A 14891-nucleotide genomic window follows, 5' to 3' on the forward strand; every position below is an offset into this window, starting at 1 on the left:
CCCAAAGATTCCGAGATGCCCTTCCAGATTCCCTCCACCTACCAAAGGAGGTCAGAGTACAAAAATCAGTTAACCACCTAATCAAGGATCTAAATTTAACCTTAGGTAATACCCTAGATGTAGGCGCACCTCTAAAAACAAAAAACATTTGTCAAAAGAAATTAGCTCCCTGGTATACAGAATCTGCATAGAACTTCAAGGACCTAGGAGTAATGGAGACAGTTTAAAAAAAATCCTGTATCTCTTGACACATTCACACAAATAGTAATGGCCTCTAAACCTTCCAGCTGCCTACTGGACCCTATTCCAACAAACTACTGAAAGAGCTTCTTCCTGTGCTTGGCCATCCTATGTTGAACATTATAAACGGGCTCCCTATCAATGGTCCCTCTAAACTGTGCACGTACTCGGAGCTCCCTGAGACTGCTGCACAAAGCCAAGAAATATCAGTCCACTGAGAGTTTTCCCTATCAACTTTTTTCAACAATCGGCCCATATCGAATCTCCCATTCCTCTAAAATATTTAAGAAAAAACTCACGGCCTTTCTGAAGACAAATAATGTGCACGTAACACTGCAGTCTGCTTTTAGACTCCATCATAGTACTAAGACTGCACTCGTGAAGGTGGTAAATGACCTTTTAATGACACCATCGATCACCACATTCTTTTGGAGTGATTGGAAACCCTAATTGGTCTACACGGACAAATTCTTGTCTTGTTTAGATCTTATCTGTTGGAAAGATATCAGTTTATCTCTGTGGATGGTTTGTCCTCTGACAAATAAATTATGTTTTAGGACCACTATTCTTTCACTATATATTCTGCCTCTTGGTGATGTAATTAGAAAACACAATGCTAACTTTCACTGTTATGTGGACGACACACATCTGTACATTTCGATGAAACATGGTGAAGCCCCAAAATTGCCTACCCTGGAAGCATGTGTTTCAGACATAAAGAAATGGATTGCGGCAAATGTTTTACTTTTAAACTCGGACAAAACAGAGATGCTAGTTCTAGGTCTCAAGAAACAAAGAGATCTCTTGATTGATCTGACAATTAATATTGATGGTTGTACAGTCGCCTCAAATAAAACTGTGAAGGACCCTGATATTACTCTGGACCCTGATCTCTCTTTTGACGAACATATCAAGCATATTTCAAGGGCAGCTTTTTCCACCTTTGCAACACTGCAAAAATCAGAAACGTTAACTTCTAGATTAGATTAATGCAATTCTCTACTTTCTGGCTACCCCGATAAAGAACTAAATATATTTCAGTTAGTGCTAAATACGACTGCTAGAATCTTGACTAGAACCCCAAAATGTGATCATATTACTCCACTGCTAGCCTCGCTTCCTGTTAAGGCTAGAGCTGATTTCAAGGTTTTACTGCTACCCTATGAAGTGTTACATAGAATTGCTCATACCTATTTCTCCGATTTGGTCCTGCACTACATACACTACATGACCAAAAGTATGTGGACACCTGCACGTATAAAATCAAATTCCAAAACAATGGACATTAATATAGAGTTGGTTCTCCTTTGCTGCTGTAACAGCCTCCACTCTTCTAGGAAGGCTTTTAACTTGGTTGGAACATTGGTGTTGGCACTTGCTTCCATTCAGCCACAAGAGCATTAGTGAGGTCGAGCACTGATGTTGAGCGAATAGCTCTGGCTCACCAGTCAGCAATCCAATTCATCCCAAAGGTGTTCGATGGGGTTGAGGTCAAGGCTCTGTGCAGGCCAGTCAAGTTCTTCCACACTGATCTCGACAAACCATTTCTGTATGGACCTTGCTGTGTGCACAGAGGCATTGTCATTAGTGGTGGAAAAAGTAAAAGTTGTCAAAAATATAAATGGTAAAGTAAAGCACAGATACCCCAAAAAACTATTTAAGTAGTACTTTCAAGTATTTTTACTGAAGTTCTTTACACCACTGATTGTCATGCTGAAACAGGAAAGGGCATTCCCCAAACTGTTGCCTCAAAGTTGGGAACACAGAATAGTCTAGACTGTCATTGTATGCCGTAGGAGCTTGAATCATGAAAAGCAGACTCAGACCATTATTCCTCCTCCACTTTACAGTTGGCACTATACATTCGGGCTGGTAGCGTTCTCTTCGCATCCTGCAAAACTAACTACCAGCTATCAGTCAGCAAACCATTGCCAGCGGTCATCAGCTAACCTTCAGCTCAGAAAAGCTCTCGCCAGTTCGAACAACGCAACTCTAACCAGAGCATAACAGACCTATTATTTTTATCCCCGGATTCCTACCGCAAACTGAACATTTTCATCTGTATCTTCACAACTAGCTAACCGCAATCCCGGATGACTAATCGTGGCAAGCACCAATTAGCTTGAAGCTAGGCTGGCCAGGGCTCCTGTGCTACCACCGAAGCATACTCCTGGGCTACAATATCCGGACCCCTTCTGCAGCCGGTACGGGGTATGGAACCCCGCAGATCCCCTACGACTGGAATACCGACATAATCTGCCCAAGGACTCCAACAGGCCCCTCAGGCGCGACGCCCGCTGAAGGCCCATTATGCTAACCAGCTAGGCCTGCTAGCTACCTACAGAGCTACTTGGAACCCTACTAATTCCATGACTGGTCTATCAACGTCACCGCATGAAGAGGCAAAAACAGACTTACCCCCATCGCAACGTCCCCCAAAGGCTAACTTTCGAGCCCCTGCTATCTGCTTGCTTGCTAACCTGGTCTGCTAACTGCTAGCTTGCCTGCCCGGTCTGCTAACTGCTAGCCCTTGCTAACTGCTTGCTTGCTAACCCGGTCTGCTAACTGCTAGCCCCTACTAACTGCTTGCTTGCTAACCTGGCCTGCTAACTACTAGCTTGCCCCGGTCTACTAGCTGCTAGCTTGTTTAGCCCCGGACTACTAAATGTTAGCTTGTTAGCATCGGCCTGCTAGCTGTCTGAATCGCCGTGTCCCCAGCCAGCCCAACCACTCACTGGACCCATATGTACACTTGACTACGCATGCCTCTCTCTAATACCAATATGCCTCGTCCATTACTGTCCTGGTTAGTGATTACTGTCTTATTTCACTGTAGAGCCTCTAGCCCTGCTTAATATGCCTTAACCAACCATGTTGTTCCATCTCTTACATATGTGATGACATCACCTGGTTTAAACATCTCTAGAGACTATATCTCTCTCTTCATTAGTCAATGCCTAGGTTTACCTCCAATGTACTCACATCCTACCTTACCTTTGTCTGTACACTATGCCTTGAATCTATGCTATCGTGCCCAGAAACCTGCTCCTTTTACTCTCTGTGCTGAACGTGCTAGACGGTCAGTTTGTACAGCCTTTAGCCGTACCCTTGTCCTACTTCTCCTCTGTTCCTCTGGTGATGTGGAGGTTAATCCAGGTACTGCAGTGCCTAGCTCCACTCCCACCCCCCAGGTGCTTTCATTTGTTGACTTCTGTAAACGTAAAAGCCTTGGTTTCATGCATGTTAACCTAAGTTTGTTTTACTCACTGCTTTAGCACACTCTGCCAACCCAGATGTCTTAGCCGTGTCTGAATCCTGGCTTAGGAAAACCACCAAAAACCCTGAAATCTCCATTGCTAACTATAATGTTTTCCGCCAAGATAGGGGTGGTGTTGCAATCTACTGCAAAGAGAGCCTGCAGAGTTCTGTATTTACTATCCAAGTCTGTACCCAAACAATTTGAGCTTCTACTTCTAAAAATTCACCTTTCCAGAAACAAGTCTCTCACCGTTGCCGCCTGCTATAGACCACCCTCTGCCCCCAGCTGTGCCCTCGATACCATATGTGAATTGATTGCCCCCATCTATCTTCTGTGCTCGTGCTACTAGGTGACCTAAACTGGGACATGCTTAACACCCCGACCATCCTACAGACTAAGCTTGATGCCCTCAATCTCACACAAATTATCAATGAACCTACCAGGTACAACCCCAAATCAGTAAACACGGGCACCCTCATAGATGTCATCCTAACTAATTCGCCCTCCAAATACACCTCTGCTGTTTTCAATCAAGATCTCAGCGATCACTGCCTCATTACCTGCATCCGTAATGGGTCTGCGACCAAACGACCACCCCTCATCACTGTCAAATGCTCCCTGAATCACTTCTGCGAGCAGGTCTTTCTAATCGAACTGGCCGGGGTATCCTGGAATGACATTGACCTCATCCCGTTAGTAGATGATGCCTGGCTATTCTTTAAAAGTGCATTCCTCACCCTCTTAAAAAAGCATGCCCACCTCAAAAAATGTAGAACTAGGAATAGATATAGTCCTTGGTTCACTCCACACCTGTCTGCCCTTGACCAGCACAAAAACATCCTGTGGTGTTCTGCATTAATATCGAATAGCCCCTGTGATATGCAACTTTTCAGGGAAGTTAGGAACAAATATACACAGGCAGTTAGAAAAGCTAAGGCAAGCTTTTTCAAACAGAAATTTGCATCCTGTAGTACTAACTCAAAAAAGTTCTGGGACACTGTAAAGTCCATGGAGAATAAGAGCACCTCCTCCCAGCTGCCCACTGCTCTGAGGCTAGGAAACACTGTCACCACCGATAAATCCACTATAATTGAGAATTTCAATAAGCATTTCTCTACGGCTAGCCATGCTTTCCATGTGGCTACCCCTACCCCGGTCAACTGCCCGGCACCCTCCAAAGCCCCCACCATTTCGCCTTTATCCAAATCCAGGTAGCTGATGTTCTGAAAGAGCTGCAAAATCTGGACCCCTACAAATCAGCTGGGCTAGAAAATCTGGCCCATCTCTTTCTAAAATTATCTGCCGAAATTGTTGCAACCCCTATTACTAGCCTGTTTAACCTCCCTTTCGTATCGTCTGAGATTCCCAAAGATTGGAAAGCTGCCACGGTCATCCCCCTCTTCAAAGGGGGTGACATTCTAGACCAAAACTGCTACACATCTATATCTATCCTACCCTGTCTTTCTAAGATCTTCGAAAGCCAAGTTAACAAAAAGATTACTGACCATTTCGAATCCCCCATACCTTCTCCGCTATGCAATCTGGTTTCAGAGCTGGTCATGGGTGCACCTCGGCCACGCTCAAGGTTCTAAATGACATCATAACCGCCATCGATAAGAGACATTACTGTGAAGCCGTATTCATCGACCTGGCCAAGGCTTTCGACTCTGTCAATCACAACATTCTTATTGGCAGACTCGACAGCCTTGGTTTCTCAAATGATTGCCTCGCCTGGTTTACCAACTACCTCTCTGATAGAGTTCAGTGTGTCAAATCGGAGGGCCTGTTGTCCGGACCTCTGACAGTCTCTATGGGTGTGCCACAAGGTTCAATTCTCAGGCCGACTCTCTTTTCTGTTTCCATCAATGATGTTGTTCTTGCTGCTGGTGATTCTCTGATCCACCTCTACACAGATGACACCATTATGTATACTTCTGGCCCCTCCTTGGACACTGTGTTAACTAACCTCCAGACGAGCTTCAATGCCATACAACTCTCCTATCGTGGCCTCCAACTGCTCTTAAACGCAAGTAAAACTCATGCATGCTATTCAACCAATCACTGCCCGCACCTGCTCGCCTGTCCAGAATCACCACTCTGGACGGCTCTGACTTAAAATACGTGGGCAGCTACAAATACCTGGGTGTCTGGTTAGACTGTAAACTCTCCTTCTAGACTCACATTTAAACATCTCCAATCCAAAATGAAATCTAGAATCGGCTTCCTATATCGCAACAAAGCATCCTTCACTCATGCTGCCAAACATACCCTCGTAAAACTGACCATCCTACTGATCCTCGACTTCGGTGATGTCATCTATAAAATAGCCTCCAACACTCTACTCAACAAACTGGATGCAGTCTATCACAGTGCCATCCGTTTTGTCATCAAAGCCCCATACTCTACCCACCATTACGACCTGTACACTCTCGTTGGTTGGCCCTCGCTTCATACTCGTCGCCAAACCCACTAGCTACAGGTTATTTACAAGTCTCTGCTAGGTAAAGCCCCGCCTTTGCTCAGCTCACTGGTCACCATAGCAGCACCCACTTGTAGCACGCGCTCCAGCAGGTATATCTCACTGGTCACCCCCAAAGCCAATTCCTCCTTTGGTCGTCTTTCCTTCCAGTTCTCTGCTGCCCATGACTGGAACGAATTGCAAAAATCTCTGAAGCTGGAGACTCACATCTCCCTCACTAGCTTTAAGCACCAGCTGTCAGAGCAGCTTAAAGATCCCTGCACCTGTACATAGCCCATCTGTAAACAGCCTATCTACCTACCTACCTCATCCCCATACTGGTATTTATTTATTTTGCTCCTCTGCACCCCAGTATCTCTACCTGCACATTCATCTTCTGCCGATCTACCATTCCAATTGCTATATTGTAATTACTTCGCCACCATGGCCTATTTATTTCCATAAACGTACCTCATTTGCACTCACTGTATATAGACTTTTTTGTTTTCTTTTGTTCTACTGTATTATTGACTGTATGTTTTGTTTATTCCATGTGTAACTCTGTGTTGTTGTATGTGTCGAATTGCTACACTTTATCTTGGCCAAGTAGCCTACCTGGTTAAATAAAGGTGGGAAAAAAAAGAAAAAAAAACCCAGATTAGCCCGTCAGACTGCCAGATGGTAAAGTGTGATTCTCCAGAGAATGCTTTTGCACTTCTCCAGAGACCAACGGCGGCGAGCGTTACACCACTCCAGCCAACACTTCGCATTGTGCATGGTGATCTTCGGCTTCTGTGCGGCTGCTCGGCCATGGACACCCATTTTTGAAGGTCCCGACAAGCAGTTATTTTGCTAACGTTGCTTCCAGAGGCAGTTTGGAACTCAGTAGTGAGTGTTGCAGCTGAAGACAGACGATTTTTACTCGATACGAGCTTCAGCACTCGGCGGTCCTATTCTGTGAGCTTGTTTGGCCTACCACTTCGCAGCTTAGCCGTTGTTGCTCCGAGACATTTCCACTTCACACAATAACAAATTGACTTGTTGGAAAGGTGGCATCCTATGACGGTCCCACGTTGAAAGTCACTGAGCTCTTCAGTATGCACCATTCTACTACCAATGTTTTTCTATGGCGATTGCAAGGCTGTGTGCTCAATGTTATTCACCTGTCAGCAATGGGTGTGGGTGAAATAGCTGAATCCATTCATTTGTCCATGTAGTGCACCTACGCGTACTCTACGGTCACTAGACGCAGGCCTCCTTATTGTCCCTAGAATTTCTAAGTAAACAGCTGCCGGCAGGGCTTTCTCCTATGGAGATCAATTTTTATGGAATGATCTGCCTGTCCCTGTGAGAGACGCAGACTCAGTCTCAACCTTTAAGTCTTTCCTGAATGTCATCTCTTCAGTAGGTCCTATGATTGAGTGTAGTCTGGCCCAGGGGTGCGAAAGTGAACTGCAAGGCACTGGACTGACCAACCGTTCTTGCTGCTCTTGCTGGCTCTGCCTGGCCAGCTCCCCTCTCTACACGGTGATTCTCTGCCTCTAACCCTATCCCAAGGCGAGGTGCGTCATGTCGTGCCAAGCTTATTTCACTTTACTCGATTTGGGTGGGTTGATCTTCCTGTTCGGGTCTTGCGCCCCCTCAGGCTCATGTGGTGGAGCAGATCTTCGGGGGCTATACTCAGCCTTGTCTCAGGTTAGTAAGTTGGTCTCTCTCTCTCTCTCTCTCTCTCTCTCTCTCTCTCTCTCTCTCTCTCTCTCTACCTCTCTCTCTCTCTCTCTCTCTCTCTCTCTCTCTCTCTCTCTCTCTCTCTCTCTCTCTCTCTCTCTCTACCTCTCTCTACCTCTCTCTACCTCTGGATGCTCAGCTATGAAAAGCCAACTGACATTTACTCCTGACGTGCTGCTAACCTGTTGCACCCTCTACTACCACTGTGATTATTATTTGACTGCTGATCATCTATGAAAGTTTGAACATTTTGAAAAACAATCTGGCCTTAATGTAATCAATCTGGCCTCTTATAATCTACACCCGGCAATGCCAGAAGAGGACTGGCAAATGTTTTATACAAACATTGTATAATCATCAGCACGCCTGGACAGCTTTTGTGTTATGAAAACATTTGTCGCAACCAATTTTGGTTTGCTGGGAACATTTTAGTGAATCATCCTAAAGTTAGATAACATATGAAGTGTAAACAATATGGTTATGTTTCTATGATTAAGTGCTGTTAAAATGAAATGCCATGTGTTTCTATATCACCTTGTAGTGCATCGTAGAGAAATTACAAGATTATGTTATGATGCTGTTTTTGCATTAAATGGTTGTTTTATGCAACAGAATGGGGTTCTTAGAACTCTATTGCGTCTGTGTGAACTGAGAGGAGCTTCTGAGATTTAACTCTAGCAACTGATTTATGGTGGTCTTGTCCTCTCTTGGAGCTCACATTCCATAGAATGTGTTGGTGTTTGTGTCCTGGGAGGAACCAGGGTGGAGATGGCTCGGGTATGGATAATGATGAGGGGAACCTTTTTTTTAGGGGCCAGGCCCTGATTTCCACACAACGAGAACAGTCTTTACAGCAGACACTGTCTGCTGTGAATTATGACTTTCTTTCATACGAATCCAAACCTTGTGACCCATTCCACACATCTGTTGTTTGTTGTGTAGGCTAAGGGGGTGTATCTTTGTATAAAAGGTGTTTGCATTCTTTCTCTCATGGCTCGAACCAGCCATCATTATTACTCCATGCTTTCCTTATTAATATGTTATGAATAATCACCTGATTGGGGATTGACCTTGTCTCTTCTTCATTGATTCAAACTTCCATGACAAGTGGGCCTAGAATACAATCCTCAAATGTGAATTGCCATTAAATCTGTAGAGAAACATAATGGGGATGTTTTCCAATCTGCTTCCGTATGCTTTAAGGAACTAGAAATGTGCTTGCTGAGAATGTTGTGGAAATATCATGTAAAATCTAACTATAACATAACACCTCCAAGTCAAGGTCAAATGTATATTGTGTGAACATCAAATCAAAATGTATGTGTTACATGCGCCGAATACAACAAGGGTAGACCTTACTGTGAAATGCTTACAAGCCCTTAACCAACAGTGCAGTTCAAGAAGAGTTAAGAAAATATTCACCGAATAAACAAAAGTAAAAAAATAAAAAAAGTAACACTAACATAACAATAATGAGACTATATACAGGGGGTACCTTTACCGAGTCAGTATGCGGGGGTACATATTAGAGGTCATTTGTACATGTAGGTAGGGGTGAAGTGACTATGAATAGATAATAAACAGCGAGTGGAAGCTGTGTACAAAACAAATGGGAGGGAGGTCAATGTAATAGTCCGGTGGATTAATTGTTCACCAGTCTTATGGCTTGTTCACCAGAAGCTGTTAAGGAGCCTTTTGGTCTTAGACTTGGCGGTCCAGTACCAGAGAGAACAGTCTATGACTTGGGTGACTGGAATCTCTGACAATTTTATGGGATTTCCTCTGACACCGCCTATTATATAGGTCCTGGATTGCAGGAAGCTTGGCCACAGTGATGTACTGGGCCATACGCACTACCCTCTGTAGCACCTTACGGTCAGATGCCAGAGCAGTTGCTCTACCAGGCAGTGATGCAACCAGTCAGGATGCTCTCGATGGTGCAGCTGTAGAACTTTTTGAGGATCTGGGGACCCATGCAAAATCGTTTCAGTCTCCTGAGGAGGAAAGGTTTGAATATTATGTTATACCTAAAATAAATATGCTGTGAATGTCAGAAATGGTTGAACATTGTGCAACATTGAGGGAATGTTCTTTGCAACCTCAAGTACAATATGTGAATATCACACAAATATTCTTGCAACATCCCAGACAATTCCCATAACGTAATTAAATGCTCTGGGAACCTTTAAAGAATGTACACCAAGTGTTGTGCCAGCATTATTACAACCATAAGGGAATGTCCTGTGCAACCGAACAAAGAATGTCATCACAACTGAGCATATTTTGTGCTTTGGGAACTTGTTTATTTTAATGTACCCACACTGTTCTCACAATGTTAGTGTTACTTTTTTTAAACCCACACTGTTCTCACAAATGAATGAAATTGTCTGGGAACCTTTAAAGAACTCAGAAAGGCTGTTCTGTTGACATTCTTGCAACATCAAAGGAATGTTTTGTGCACCCTGATACAAACATTATCTCAATGTCAGCACAACTAGACAGTTTTAGTGTTTTGCGTTCTGTTGTCATATTCCCACAATGTTCCCACAACCTAAAGAAACATTTTAGGAACATTTAAAGAACTGACAACATGTGTTCTCGGATGTTTTAAACAAACGTATAATCATCAAAACGGCTGGACAGATTTTGTGTTATGAGAAAATTTGCCGCAACCTCACAAATGTTCTGGGAACCTTAACAAAACCAATTTTGGTTTGCTGGGAACATTTTAGTGAATAGTAGGAGAACATTCCAATGAATGAGAATCTTAACTTATCTTCTGGGGATGTTCCCAATTTGCTGAGTAACTATGTGGGAATACATGGAAAAAACAACTGTTTTCCAGGAAAGTCTTACAGCATCTGAACATAGCTACTTGACTCCAATTGACTGTTGAGTACAGATGATGACAAGGGCATGCATGAGGAGAGAGAGAGAGGAAAAGATACTGACGTATCATGTATCATATTCACAGCCACATAGTTGAATATCACACTTCATCAACCACTCCAATACTCTCTACTACAGATTGCTCACTCATCCGTCTTTAGAAAATTGCTGTTCATGTGGTTGCTTCCTCATGGCCAGATGAGATCTATCACAGATATTGTAGTGGCTTTGTTCCAGCTTTCTCTCCAGCCCAGTAAGTTTTCCTGGAATCTCCCACTCTCTAACCTCCCATGCCCTCTGTGGACCAGTGACTGGAATTCCGATTAGATATCACAATTAATGAAATATTACAAGTCCTCTGAGGGTACACAGACAGTCTAAGATTACATTTGGGTCACGAGGTTGCTGTGTTTGCAAATGAGAAATAGATCAATGGTAAACGTCTGACCTCACCCAACAAATCACGAACGTTCGTTTCAATATTGGGAGCAAGCTAAAGCCATGGACATCTGCTAAATGGATAACAGAGACTGAAAGTTGATTGACGAGAGAGGTAAAACTCCCTCAGAGTGTATTTCCATTGTCATTTGGGAATCCATTTTTGCCTTTGGTGCCATCGGGTCTCATGCATCCAATGACCGCATGTAGTTCAACTGCACAGATGGATCAGCCATAGAGTATATATCGATCTATATCATATGCTGTGGGTTCACATTATCCGTATACCTTATGGGTTCACGTGTGATATAACTTGATTAACCCATAAACCTGTCTAAGCCGGGGGAGTTCTAAGCTATATGGAATTGTTTTAAGAAGGTCATACCATGGATGTTTTAGCTATTTGATTTAGAATTTTAAGACCCCTTGATACATAAGTAAGATCAGGAAACATTTGACATGTATTCGATCCCTTATTCTCCAACCTTCAGACATCATTTACAAGCGATGCACGTGTGTTCAGTGAGTCCGCCAAATCAGAGGCAGTAGGGATGACCACGGATGTTCTCTTGATAAGTGTGTGAATTGGACCATTTTCCTGTCCTGCTTTGTTCTCTTGGTAAGTGTGTGAATTGGACCATTTTCCTGTCCTGCTAAGCATTCACAAATGACTTTTGGGTGTCAGGGAAAATGTATGGAGTAAAAAGTACATCATTTTCTTTAGGATTGTAGTGAAGTAAAAGTAAAAAGTAGTTAAACATATAAATAGTAAAGTAATAGTAAATAGTACCGATACCCCACAAAACGACTTAATAAGTAGTATTTTTAAGTACTTTACACCACTGCATAATAGTTTGTAGGCCAAACCGTTCGGATATTACATACAACTTTATGAGAAGGCCGATGTTCGGGACATCTCATGGTCTGACAAACACCACTCTCGCTCTGTCACCTGCACCGCAGATGCAGAAGTGTGACATAGACGGATGCGGTGGATTGAGATGCATCCAAAGCAACAAAAAAAAACCCAGATATATCTAGCTTAATAGTCATGTGAAGATTAAGAACGTCAAAGCATAAAAAACTCGGAAGCGCTCTTTCTGTATTTCAGGGCTCAGGTTTCTGTGGGAACGTATAACGGAACAACAGAGCACTTTGTATGACCCCCACCCTGGGCGTCGTCAGGGATGCAGGGCTGACACCCAGGTCTCCCCTGCTGACCTTGTGGTCCACGCACATTGGGAGCTCTGACCTCGAGGGCTACAGGGCTACAGGGCAGGGATGGAGTATCCAGGAGAAATTAAGACTATAATGTCCCTAAGAATACTACAACAACTGCTGTGGCACAAGAACTTCAAAATGTGTTGTTCTTTTTTTTGGATCTATATAATTATTTATGGTATTCCCCAGTAGTCAACAAATTCCACCCTAGCCCGAGGGAGACTTTGTTGTGCTTTGTCCACGTTATATTGAGAGGATAGGAGTACCCCTGTGTGCCCCTGTGTTTGTGTGTGTGCTTGCACATGTGTATGTGTGTTTCTTCTACTGCCTACAGCTGACTCCAGTTTTCTAAATCTGTTGGTGGCCCTATGCCTTTTGAAATGCCCTAACATTTTCCTGTCGCTGGACAGCTGTCTGGCGTAGCTCCTTGCTCCACTTCTCAAGTATCGAATCATACCAATCTCCTGAAATGTATTTATTTGCCACTCTATCAACTGTTGGCTTTCAACCGCTCTCTTCAGAACCATGAGATCAGCATACTTTACCATTAGTGAGTTCAAACAATAGGCCAAACCTGTTTTCAATCTTCAATAACCGCTTATCAGTCTTTCTAAATGGCAATGAAGGAGGAGTGTTTGGTAATAGATGGTGTAAGCCCTTTTCCCCCTATGCCTTATTTTACAAGGCTTTGGTTCAGGCCAGTCAAACACTTTCCCTGAAATCGTATCAGAATCTAAGAGGTTCCGGAATTCAGAAGTCTGTTTGTTCCAACTTCCAAACTTTAAAAAAATGTAACCTTTATTTTACTAGGCAAGTCAGAACAAATTCTTATTTACAATGATGAAATATCAATGCCAAATCCTCCCCTAACGTTGATTACACTGGGCCAAGTGTGCACCACCCTATGGGACTCCCGATCACAGCCGGTTGTGATACAGCCTGGGATCTAACCAAGTATCAGACCGGGGTCTGTAGTGATGCTTTTAGCACTGATATTCAGTGCCTTAGACCGCTGCGCCACTAGGGAGCCTTTTGGTGTTGTCACTGTTTCTGCTAATATTATTAAGACAACAGGGATGCACAACTGTACAAAATGCAAATATGGACACTATTTGTGCACGATATCTTAACCGCCATCAATAAGAAACAATACTGTGCAGCCGTATTCATTAACCTGGACAAGGCTTTAGACTCTGTCAATCACCACATCCTCATCGGCAGACTCGACAGCCTTGGTTTCTCAAATGATTACCTCGCCTGATTCACCAACTACTTCCCTGATAGAGTTCAGTGTGTCAAATCGGAGGGTCTGTTGTCCTGGCCTCTGGCAGTCTCTATGGAGGTGCCACATGGTTCAATTCTTGGACCGACTCTCTTCTCTGTATACATCAATGATGTCGCTCTTGCTGCTGGTGAGTCTCTGATCCACCTCTACGCAGACGACACCAGTCTGTATACTTCTGGCCATTCTTTGGACAGTGTGTTAACAACCCTCCAGGCGAGCTTCAATGCCATACAACTCTCCTTCCGTGGCCTCCAATTGCTCTTAAATACAAGTAAAACTAAATGCATGCTCTTCAACCGATCTCTTCCTGCACCTGCCCGCCTGTCCAACATCACTACTCTGGACGGCTCTGACTTAGAATATGTGGACAACTACAAATACCTAGGTGTCTGGTTAGACTGTAAACTCTCCTTCCAGACTCACATCAAACATCTCCAATCCAAAATTAAATCTAGAATTGGCTTCCTATTTCACAACAAAGCATCCTTCACTCATGCTACCAAACATACCCTTGTAAATCTGACCATCCTACCGATCCTCGAATTCGGCGATGTCATTTACAAAATAGCCTCCAATACTCTACTCAATAAATTGGATGCAGTCTATCACAGTGCCATCCGTTTTGTCACCAAAGCCCCATATACTACCCAAACCCACTGGCTCCAGGTCATCTACAAGACCCTGCTAGGTAAAGTTCCCCCTTATCTCAGCTCGCTGGTACCATAGCAGTACCCACCTGTAGCATGCACTCCAGCAGGTATATCTCTCTGGACACCCCCAAAACCAATTCTTCCTTTGGCCGCCTCTCCTTCCAGTTCTCTGCTGCCAATGACTGGAACGAACTACGAAAATCTCTGTAACTGGAAACACTTACAGTGGGGCAAAAAAGTATTTAGTCACCTACCAATTGTGCAAGTTCTCCCACTTAAAAAGATGATAGAGGCCTGTAATTTTCATCATAGGTACACTTCAACTATGACAGACAAAATCCGGAAAAAGAATCCAGAAAATCACATTGTAGGATGTTTTATGAATTTATTTGCAAATTATGGTGGAAAATAAGTATTTGGTCACCTACAAACAAGCAAGATTTTTGGCTCTCACAGACCTGTAACTTCTTCTTCAAGAGGCACCTCTGTCCTCCACTCGTTACCTGTATTAATGGCACCTGTTTGAACTTGTTATCAGTATAAAAGACACCTGTCCACAACCTCAAGCAGTCACACTCCAAACTCCACTATGGCCAAGACCAAAGAGCTGTCAAAGGACACCAGAAACAAAATTGTAGACCTGTACCAGGCTGGGAAGACTGAATCTGCAATAGGTAAGCAGCTTGGTTTGAAGAAATCAACTGTGGGAGCAATTATTAGGAA

This window comes from Oncorhynchus gorbuscha, linkage group LG20, assembly GCF_021184085.1.
Source record: "Oncorhynchus gorbuscha isolate QuinsamMale2020 ecotype Even-year linkage group LG20, OgorEven_v1.0, whole genome shotgun sequence".
Lineage (NCBI taxonomy): Eukaryota > Metazoa > Chordata > Actinopteri > Salmoniformes > Salmonidae > Oncorhynchus > Oncorhynchus gorbuscha.